The sequence below is a fragment of the Mesocricetus auratus genome, unplaced genomic scaffold (genome assembly GCF_017639785.1).
Source record: "Mesocricetus auratus isolate SY011 unplaced genomic scaffold, BCM_Maur_2.0 Super-Scaffold_100009, whole genome shotgun sequence".
In the NCBI taxonomy this organism is placed as follows: domain Eukaryota; kingdom Metazoa; phylum Chordata; class Mammalia; order Rodentia; family Cricetidae; genus Mesocricetus; species Mesocricetus auratus.
In genome coordinates, this window is record NW_024429193.1 from 10,930,782 (window position 1) to 10,941,876 (window position 11,095).

At 42.1% G+C, this 11,095-nt stretch overlaps 1 long non-coding RNA gene across 1 annotated transcript in view; it reads right to left on the minus strand.

The window, feature by feature from the left end:
* LOC110339555 overlaps positions 1-8,417 on the minus strand; it is a 34,761-nt gene extending 26,344 nt beyond the window's left edge. Inside the window, exons 1-2 of the long non-coding RNA XR_005879145.1 lie at positions 8,334-8,417; positions 312-496 (exon numbers count right to left, since the gene is read on the minus strand). This is a non-coding gene — a long non-coding RNA (uncharacterized LOC110339555). The remainder of the gene's footprint in view (positions 1-311; positions 497-8,333) is intronic.
* Between the last annotated feature and the right edge of the window lie 2,678 nt (positions 8,418-11,095).

Genomic DNA, 11,095 nt, shown 5'->3' on the forward strand with positions numbered 1-11,095 from the left:
CCCTGTCATCCTTCCCTCACTTTTGGAGCTCTCAACCACTGCCTGGAGCAGTGAACAGATCCAGTTCTCCTGTTCTGTTTCTCATTAGAAAACAACAGGTTTCTAAGAGGTAATAATAATATATATAACAAAGTAAAACTACAGTAAGATAAAACAAAAACCCTCAGATAAAAGATGGGCAGGACAAATCAAATACAAGAAAAAACAGCCAAGAGAAGGCATAAGAATCAGGGAGCCACTCAGACTTGGGAACCCCATTAAAAAAACTCAACTGGAAGCTATATTATACATGCAGAGGACATAGTACGTACCAGTGTGTGCTGCTTCAGTCTGTACGAGCTTTATTCGTGTTGACTGAGAAGTCCTTGTATTTTGGTGTCCTCCCTCTGTCTCCTCTTTGGAAGAGGTTCCCTGGACTCTAATGGGAGATATTTGATAGAGACATCCCATCGAGGACTGCAAAGTATCTGGCGTGGGTCTCTGTATTTGATCCCATCTGTCACAGGAGGAAGATTCTCTGTTGACCACTAAACAAGGTACTGACCTATGACTATAGCAGAATATCATGAGGAACTCTTTTTTATCAATGTGTTGTCTCCTTTTTTTTTTTTTAGAGCAGTAAGTACTATTTGGTTTTTCCCATAAGTTTCTCTGGTTATTGATCACTGAGCTAGCATTGGGTAAAGGTTCTATCTTGTGCAGCAGGTCTCAAATCAAATAAACCATTGGTTGGTTTTCCCTACAAGCTTCATGTGATCATTCCCATAGCTTATTCTGGAGGCAGGACACCATTGTAAATCAATGGTATTGTAGCTGGATTGCTATTTTAGCTTTCTCTTTTGGTAGCATGTAAAATACTTCCCTATAACAAAAGCATGAAATGAAGGCACTATGTAAGAAGCAACTCTATGTTCAATGAGTTGTGTAGGGGTTTGTCTTCAACCATGAGGCTTTGTTGTCAATTTATGGAGAGCTACCCATTGTCTTAGCGAAAGCCTGGGTAGTTTGGACATTCGCATGGGACCCCTTTGGCCAAAACCTCAATTGGATTTAACCCAATCCCAGTATGGAAAGCTTCATTTGGTGACATGAAAATGATTTGGCAATTAGTTTTAGATCACCTTAATCAGTGTGTGTATTTTCGTAAGTTTATACTCCATTTGGTCTCCTTACAGCCCCCCAAAAAACTCTTAAATTTAGCTGCTTCTCCCCATATTCCCTCTTTCAGTCCACTCTCCACCTCTCTTCTCTAATTAGTCCTCCCATTCCATCACCTCTCCATCCATCAGTATCTATGCATTCTACTCCTCTTCCTAATTAGTTCTATTTACACCTGCTGGTCAGTTACTCTATACCTATTCCCTTTGGTTCTATGGATTGTAGTTTGATTATCAATTACTTAAAAGCTGACAGCAATATATAAGTCAATGTATAGCATATTTGTCTTTGTTGGTCCAGATTGCCTTAGTAAGAACAACTTTTTTTCTAGTTGCATCCATTTACCTGAAAATTTCATGATGTCAATTTTTTAAAACCTCCGAGTAATAGTGAATTGTAAATGTACCATATTTTCTTTATCCGTTCTTGAATTTAGGGACACCTAGGATATTTCCAATTTCTGGCAATTATGAAACTGATGTCAGTGAACATGGTTAACCAAGTCTCTTTCTAGTAGGGTGAACATCGTTTGGGTATATGTCCAAGAGTGATACACATCTGGATCTTAAGGTAGACTGATTCCCATCTCCCTGAGGACCTGCCACACTGACTTCCATAGTGCCTATAGACGTTTCCACTCCCACATAAAAGGAATGAGTGAACTCCTTACTCTATGTCTTCAACAGCATCAGCTGTCACTTATTCTGTTGATCTTAGCCATTCTGACAGGTTTCAGATGAAATCTCAAAGTAGGTTTGACTTTTGATTATGCATTTTCCCCTAATGGCTAAGTATGTTAAACATTTAAGTATTTCTCAGCCATTTGAGTTTTCTGTATGGAGAATTCTCTGTTTATATCTGTATCCAATTTTTAACTGTGTTATTGGTTTTCTTGATATATACTTTCCTGATTTCTCTATATATTTTGGATATTAGCTCTATTGGATGTGGAATTGGTAAAAATGTTTTCCCATTCTGTAGGCTGAAGCTTTGCCCAAATGATGTCCTTTTCCTTAAAAGGAACTTTCCAATTTCATGAGCTCACATTAATTAATTATTATTCTTAGTGCCTGTACTAATGGCTTTCTGTTTCAAAAATCTTTTCCTGTGCAAATGAATTCAAGGCTATTTCCCACTCATCTGTCAGGTCTAGTATATCTAGTTTTATGCTGAGTTCTTTGAAGGGCTTGGATTAGGGCATGAATCTGTATTCCTCTGCATACAACCACTCACTTTGACCAACACCACATGTTGAAAATGCTGTGTTTCTCCGATGTGTATTTCTGAACTTGTTACCAAAAATCAGATGTCCATAGGTGTGTAGATTGGTTTTTTGGGTCTTCAATTAGATTCCATTGATCAATATCTGTTTTTATGTCCATACTAAGCTGTTTTAATTGTCATGGCTTTGTAGTACAACTTGAAACAGATATTGTATTATGCAGGAGAGTTTTAGCTACTGTGGATTTTGGGGTGTTTCCATATGAAGCTGAACACTGTCCTTTCAAGATCTATACTGAATCATGTTGAAATTTTAACATATTGCTTTGAATCTGTAGCTTTTATTTAGTGGGATGGCCATTATTACTATGTTAAACTTACTGATCCATAAACATGGGAGGTCATTTCATTTTCTAACTATCTTCAATAACCTGAATTTCATATCACACAAGTCTTTCACTTGCTTGCTCAGAGTTATCACAAGATATTTTATACTTGAGGATTACAAAGGGTGTTGTTTCCCTGACTTTTACTCAGTCTGCCATTTCTTTATATGAGGGTTACTGATATTTTTTTTGGTAATTTTGTAGCCAACATATTTATCACCTGTGGAGTTTCTTGCTGAGATTCTCCAGCAAGAAACTACTTATATCTACTCTCATATCATCTGCAGATGATTTGCTCATCTTCAAATTGTATTCGCATGATCTCCATCAGTTCTCTATTGTGCCAGCTACTATTACAACTAATGAAGTGCACAGGAATGGATAGTGGACAAATTTGTCCAACTGCTGATTTTTATTGGAATGGATTTGAATTTCTCTCCATTTGAGTTGATGATGACTATGGGCTTGCCGCAATATCACTAGTATGCCTGGTCACTCTAGGACTTTTATCGTGAAGTGGTGTTGGATTGCATCAAAGAACATTTCTGAATCTAATGAGACGACCGTGCTGTTCTTTCTGTCAGTTGGTTTACATAATGGATTATATGCACCAATTTATGTATGGTGAATCACCCCCTCATCTATAAGGTGAACCGTACCTGATCACAGTGGTTATGTGTTTTGTTGTGTTCTTGAATTCAGTTAGCAAGTATTTTAGCAAGAATTTTTTAACCTATGTTCATAAGGGAAATTGGTTTATAATTTTCTTTCATTGTTGGGCCTTTATGTGGTTTGGCTACCAGGGTAATTGTGTCCTCATAAAATGATCTCAACAATGTCTTTTGTTTCTATTTTGTAGAATAATTAGAGGAGCACTGGCAAGAACTCTACTTTGAAATTCATGTGGAATTCTGTGCTAAAAATCATGTCAATGGGCATTTTTGGTTGGCAGACTTTTAATGATGCTTCCATTTCACTCAGTGCTATAGTTCTTACCAAATTGCTTCTCTGGCCTTGACTTAAATTGGCTAAGTGCTATGTGTTGAGAAAATTAGCTGTTTGTTATGTACTTTCTAAATTTGTATAATACTGCAGATCTATGGATGGAAATGGGATACTGGATCTCTAGGATCAGAAGTAAATTCTGTATAAATCCTATATGCTTTAATTGTACAGCTATCCTATTAGTTCACAGGTAGTTGGAGGTGGATATCATGTCTGTACTATATTAAGGACTTTCCAAGGGAGTTGAGTGGTAGGGTCTGTGTATTCTACTGGATATGGGAACAGAGTGTGTGGTATAAGGGTTCATCAGCAGATGATATACGGCAGATAGGTGAAGGGAGCTGGGGGAATGGATCTCAAGGATCTGGGGTATTGGCGAAGTCTTGTTGGCAGGCTATCTGCTTCAATGACAGCAAAGTCCTATGGGTTCCAAGTAGTTCCTGACTTGTGACCAGGAACACTCAATGATTCAGTAGAGGGAGGTAAGGGATCATGATCTGTGAGATCCAGCCTATCTGCTTCTATGGCCTAGGGGTTCCCAGGGAGTTCATACTGGATTTGGAGGCTGGGACTTATCAATGACTTGGAACAGGAAGGTGAGGGGGGAACATCTGTTTGGGCTCCTGGTAATAGAGAGGAGTGGAGGTATAAGGGGCAGAAGTAATATCAGGTTCTAAGGCAGACCCATGTATGTAACTGGGGACTTGGGTATCGAGGATCAAATTCAAATGTTTATATCTGAATTCATCCTAGGGGCTTCACTGGCATGAGCGGTCAGTGTGTTCCCAGGGCTGATACAATTCAATGAGTTGGAGGAGATAGTTAAGGTTTGAAGACCTGAGGGATGCACTGGATATGATTCAGGAGTGGAGGGGCAATAAGGACTCAGCAGCAGGTGGTCTACTACACGTGTGAATTCAACTGGGAGACTGGATCAACTGGGAGACTGGATCAACTGGGAGACTGGATCAACTGGGAGACTGGATCAACTGGGGAGACTGGATCAACTGGGAAGAGACTGGATCAACTGGGAGACTGGATCAACTGGGAGACTGGATCAACTGGGAAGAGACTGGATCAACTGGGAGACTGGATCAACTGGGAGACTGGATCAACTGGGAGACTGGATCAACTGGGAGGAGACTGGATCTCGAGGATTGGATGGGAGACCTATGGCAGTCTATCTGCTTCAATGGCAGCAGTGGGTTATGTGATTCCCAAGGAGTGCCAAGTAGAGTCTGGGATCTTGGGCAATGAATGTGTTGGAAAACAGTGTTGAGCATGCAGATATGTGGGATCCCCCAGAGCTGGGCATGGAATGTTGGTCACAGAGGGAAGCTGTAGCAGGTTTTCTACTGCAAACCGTGGCTGAAACTGGAAACACTGATCTCAAGGATCAGAGATAGAGGTGAAGACCAGTATTCATCATTCTTGCTTCCCTGGCAGAAGTGACCTATGTGTTCCCAGGGATTTCCTAGTTGGTTTGGGGGCTGGCCCCAGTCATTGAGTCTGAGGCCAGAGGTGGGGGATGAAGAACTCTGGAATCTATTGTAGATGTGAGTGGGGTATGGGGGTGAAGAGAATCAGTAGCAGATGTTCTACTGCACATCTGTACAAGAAACTGGGGAACTTGATATCAAGAGTCCAAGGTATTGGTGAAGCTCTGTAGGTAGGCTATCTGCTTCAATGGCAGCAAGGGCCTATGGGTTTCAGGTAGTTCCTGTTAGACTTGTGGGTGGGACAACTCAATGATTCAATAGAGAGAGATGAGAGACCATGATCTGTGAGATACAGGAGCAGGGCAGTGGTTTGAGGGAGGCTGCAGCAGGTGATATACTGCAGATCTGAGGATGGAACTGGGCGACTGGATCTCTAGATCCGAAGTAAACTTGGAATTCTGCATCCAGCCTAAATGCTTTAATTGCATGACTATTCTATGTGTTCATAGGTAATTAATGTGGGCAATTTGTAATGGAGTTGAGGGATCTCCTGGAGATGGGAGAAGGGTACAGGGTTTAGAGGGAGGGAATCAGGATGGTGTTGAAGTTAGAGGGATGCTGCAGTAGGTGGTCTGTTGCAGGGCTGTGGATGAATCTGGGAGATTTTATGTGGATACTGAGGGAGAACTGCAATTAGCTGTCTGCATCCCTGGCATGGCACCTGGTGAGCTCTATGCTGCAACTTTATGATAACTGTTTAGTAGGCACTCAAAATCAGCAAGATGATATCTATCAAGACAAGCAAACAACCAAAAAATTCCAAGCAACCAAAACAAACCTTCCTGCTTTTCAATCTTCCTTGCAGAAATAGTCATCATAGCCTATCATTAAACCAAAGGAACACTTGAAGTTTGCATATTTTTAAACCATCTAGCAATGGAATTCTGTTTAAAAGAATCAGTCTAGGCTCTTATGAGCAGAGCAGCAATGAACATAGATAAGATAGTATCTCTGTAGTAGAAGATAGACTCCACTGGGTATACCCTTGAAGGTGATGTATTTGGATTCTTGGTAGTTTGAATTTCAGGTTTTTGAGGAAATCACACAATGATTTTCATAATGGTTCTGTGTACACTAAAGTCCTTTAAAAAAACACCATGCAAAACTACTGTGCACATTTCAAATGTACACATATATGAAAGGAATTTAAATGGAGTCACCATATACGGGGGAAGAATGCCCCAACTTAACATCTATGTCAACAACATAACCTCCATTACAAGGAATGAGTTACATCTTATTGACTCATGGGGCCAAAGGCGATCTCAAAATCATTCACAAACATCACTGAATACATGTGACACTCCACAACGTGACTGTAAGTCTCTATTGCTAAACACTTGACTGTTGTACATCATCAAACATAGGGGAAAAAAACTCAAACTAGGGCTCAACTATGAGCTTCATCCCTACCAACAAGCACTCATGGTTACTTTGCTCACTACTAGGGCAGAAAGGTAGTCATCAATATCATATACCTACAAACCCTGAGACCTACAAGAGAACCTTACCTGCAAGATAGACTACTGCGGTGATGGCACATATATTATGGAAATAGCCAAAAACATTTTCATGAGATTGAAGGCTCACCTGACCCTGCTAATGTGCCTAAGAACATGAGTACCTGATCACTTCACAGGTCACATACTGTGGGGGCAAATGGCACCCTTCTTATTTTACTAAAGGAAGATAACAGTCAAATGACTCAAAATGGCATACTAAATATCCTTAGATCGGGGCCTCACTCAGTCCTTATTAGAGAGGCTTTTTCTTGTAGTAGATTATAAATAACAGAGAATGAGGAAGAAGAAGGGGTGGACAAGCAGGAGGCGCTCACTTAAAAGAGAAAGCTTGCACATGCCTACAGAGTCCTCACACAGCCCCTTAACGCAGGACAGAGCTAGCCATGGCATAGCCACCCAACACAGGGCCCTTGGAGCTAAGTCTCCGCCTGAATGCGCGTGTGCATACCCTGGCTGCTGTCAGGGTGTCGGGTTAACATAATGTCTCGATACCAACAACAGGTCAAGATTCAGGTGCTTTGCATTGTGCTAAAGTTATCTGACCATTTTAAAAGTGTTAATGCTTTCAGCCAAATTATTTCTGATATGAGTATACTCCTAATGTGTCTAAAATTTATGGTTTCACAAACTCAAAGTATTCACAAACTCCAAGGGAGCTGAATTTGGACCCACCCAAACAGGCCAGACTCACTCCAGATAAATATTATCCAACCTTTCCCTGGTCCTGGGACTCCCTTTCCTCATCTTGGGACCCCCTTAGGAGTCCCTCTCTCATCTTGCAATCCTCCTCCCCTCAAGTACCAGGAACTAAATTGCCAGGTCAAAGAGGAGCCAGAGAGTTCCATACAGAATGGACTGCAGTAAAACGAACAGCTATCCCTGGACGTGCCAGCACCCCTGTTTTCTCAGGTCCCCCAAAGACGATTGAAACCTCCCCCCAGGTCAGCTGGAAGGAGTCTTGACAATTTGGTGCCCCATATTCCTGCCCTACCTGAAACCCCATTTAATCTCCCACCTTTTTTCATAAAAAGAGGTGAGACTGTTTGTATCCAGGCATTATGCTGACCCTGCCCCCTGACAAGCGGCAGGGTGTGCGCACCAGCATTCAGGCAGAGACTTAGACAGCTCAAAGGGCCCTGTGTTGCGTGGCTACGCCATGAGTTACATGGCCGGATAAGGACTCATGGGCAAGCTTCCCTCTCTTCCATCTCTGTTCCCGGGATAGCCAACATGTACCCTTCCCTTTGTTGCCTTTTCCCCAACAAATTACAAATGATTTGTTTAGTTTTGTGGTTCCTGTACATCACACACAGCTGCAGCAAAGTAACAACACCCTGAAACTGGGATAATACAGCCAAAAAGCAGAAGGAGTAGTTGGCTTTTTTCTATTATAGAGGGCTCCCCACAGCTCCAAATTAAATACGCAGAGACGTATCCTTACTTACAAACTCCCGGCCTTAGCTTGACTTGTTTCTAGTCAGATTTTCTAATTTGAATTGCCCTGTTTCTCTTTAACAAAGTTTCGCCTCTGGACTTCTTACCTTTCTTTATTTTATGTCTTTCTTTTCTTCTTACTCTATGAGTGGCTGGCCCGTAGGGTCGTCCTCGTTATCTCCTCCTCTCAAGCCAAGAGTTCCCCCTTCCATTTATACTCTCTGCCTGGCAGCCCCGCCTCTTCCTCTTCTGCCTAGCTATTGGCTGTTTACTTTTTTATCAGACGAATCAGGCAAGGAGAAACAAATGTAGCACCTCTTTTCATAATTAAACAAATGCAGCTTAAACAGACGTTAACACAGCTAAAGTAACATTCTAACAGCATAAACAAATGTAACACTCCTTTGCCCAGTTAAAATAATATTCCCCAACAAAGAGCATTTGCTAAGAAATAAATGCAGGCTGTAGTCTCACTCATTGTTAGCTCATGTTTTTCAATTCCAGCTATTTCGGGCCTCTTTTCTTTGGTGCTTGAAAGGTACTAGTGTGCTTTTCACCTCAAGTGTCTGGCCACGCCTCTCTCTCTGGCTTTCCTTCGTTTCTTTCTCATTCATCCTGTAGGGTGTACTCTAAGTGAGAGCCTGTTAGACTGTCTTCCTGACAAACTCTAATGTATCCGGCACAATGCCTTAACTTTTTTATTTTCTTTTTCTTTTTTTCACGGAACTTAACACACCTGTAAATCCACATGAATGGATTATCTTGAGACTCAGAGTCTCGTGCTTATACCTCCTAATTAGCCGCCGGTTATTTGAGAGTCTGACTTGCAGACCAATGGCACTCTAACCTCTACCAAGTTATCGCCACATCATGGCCATGTGGAAGCAACAGTAAATAGACAACTGACAGAAATGCATTTTGACAGAGCAGCCACTAATTGAAATTCTTTGCTATCATCATCCTGAATTCCAACCCTAAATGTGCTTGGTGGTTCCTCTTGACTTTTAACTGAAAGGAAGTTCAGATGCTATTACTGCTAATATGACAGGGAATAAGATTGGGAAGAAAGTCTGCATATACTATAGGGCAAGCCTGTTAGCACACTGTTCACAGGTCCATCCTTGTGAGGACCAAGTAAGACATGGATGCAGAAAGGGCCCAGCTGACCCTAATTCTCACTGCCTATCCATTCCTTAAAGGTAGAGGCATTACTGTCAGCTGTGTTCCCACCAGAGACCCTGCTAGGTTCCAATTGATAACCCAAACGCAGTCACAAGGCCTCTGTGGTCAAACTAAATGTGTCACAAAGCAAACCCAAATGTCATGAATCTGGGAGAGGGACTGGAAGGGATGAGTATGGCTTGATAGGGATGAGAAGGAGACAAGAGGGGGGATTGGTGAGGAAAGAAGAATCAGATTACATGGATACATATATGAAAATGTCGAGCAAAGTCAACAAATAATGGATTTTTTAAACAAATATTGATTTCCTATGTGATGGAAACGTAAGGGTTATGTTCATTTCTAGATCTCCTAACCAAATCTATGGAGTAGGAGTCACTGAAATTAAAATGGAGAAGCACGGGTTCAAGGAGTTAGAATGTGCAGCAACAATTCCCACATGTGCTGCCACACTCCCAGGATCCTTCATTGTATGACAAAACCTCAAATTTCCCAGGAAGAAAATGCCATAAGTAAACGTCAAATAGTTACTCCTAGAAGGACAACAACTTACAGAAGCTAGGGCCATGTAAGTTGTGAGTGGCGAGTGACCATTGCTTCCCAGGGACTTTAGTTCTTTCACTGAAGGCCCCTTTTGAGGGCCAGGGATCTTCTGCAAGTAATTAACAAGAGGTGCGATTCCATCAAAGACCACTCAGGAACTGCAAGATCAGAGCAGGGAGTAGTGAAGTCTTGAGGATGCTGCTCTCCAAGCCTCTTAGTTTCTCTTTTTTCTCCCAGGTGGCATGCTATGGGCAGTCGAATCCCAGGAAGCCAACTTTTACCACAGTACTTCCCATTGGGTGATATATGCTAACTGTGGATTGTCAATTCCACTAATTAAGCCATATTCTGGTGTGTTCCCATGGAAGTAGAAAACATTCTGCTAAGTGTTGTTTCCAAGTCATTCAACTCTCACAGGACAACCTTATTTCCCTTTTCTCTAAGCACTCAGGAGTTCTCATTGCAAAATCCTGAGGGCTTACAATGACACAGAAACAGATTACCACTATCGGCTCTGAGGCAATGGCAATGTGTATAGCTCACTAAGTACTAGAGGGAGACTTCTTAGACATGCCTCTTTATGGTAACATTTTCCTTCTTTAGTGGGAAACCTGCACAGTAGCTTCCTCATCCATTGCCAGCAAAGGCTGGCCGCAAAGCCAGGGTTTAGCCAAGCAGGCAGGGGTAGGGATTAGAACTTAGAACAGTTGTTGGACCTCTCCACACACCTTTATGTTCTTCCACAGAAGGGAACTCACTGTTCCCTTAAGATTGGAAGTAGAAGCTGACAAAGGATGGGGGGAGGAGGGAGGGAGAGAGAGAGAGACAGAGAGACAGAGAGACAGAGGCACAGAGACAGAGACAGAGGCACAGAGACAGAAACAGAGTGTCCCTCTTAGCCTCAGACTCACAAGCCATTGCCTCATCTCCTGTCCAGCAGCTGCCCTAGATGAACATAAGTTCCCAACACGACATTATATTCCTTCCTAGCTAAGGGACTGACAATATTGAGACCTCTTCCTGTGTGCTAATGGAGGGATTAACTGATCTGCTAGATCTGGCCTAGGCAAAGGCTCTCCCCATTCCTCCTGGTTCATCTCTAATCCACTCCTCTTTCACATCAATGCTATCACAAATGGGCTGG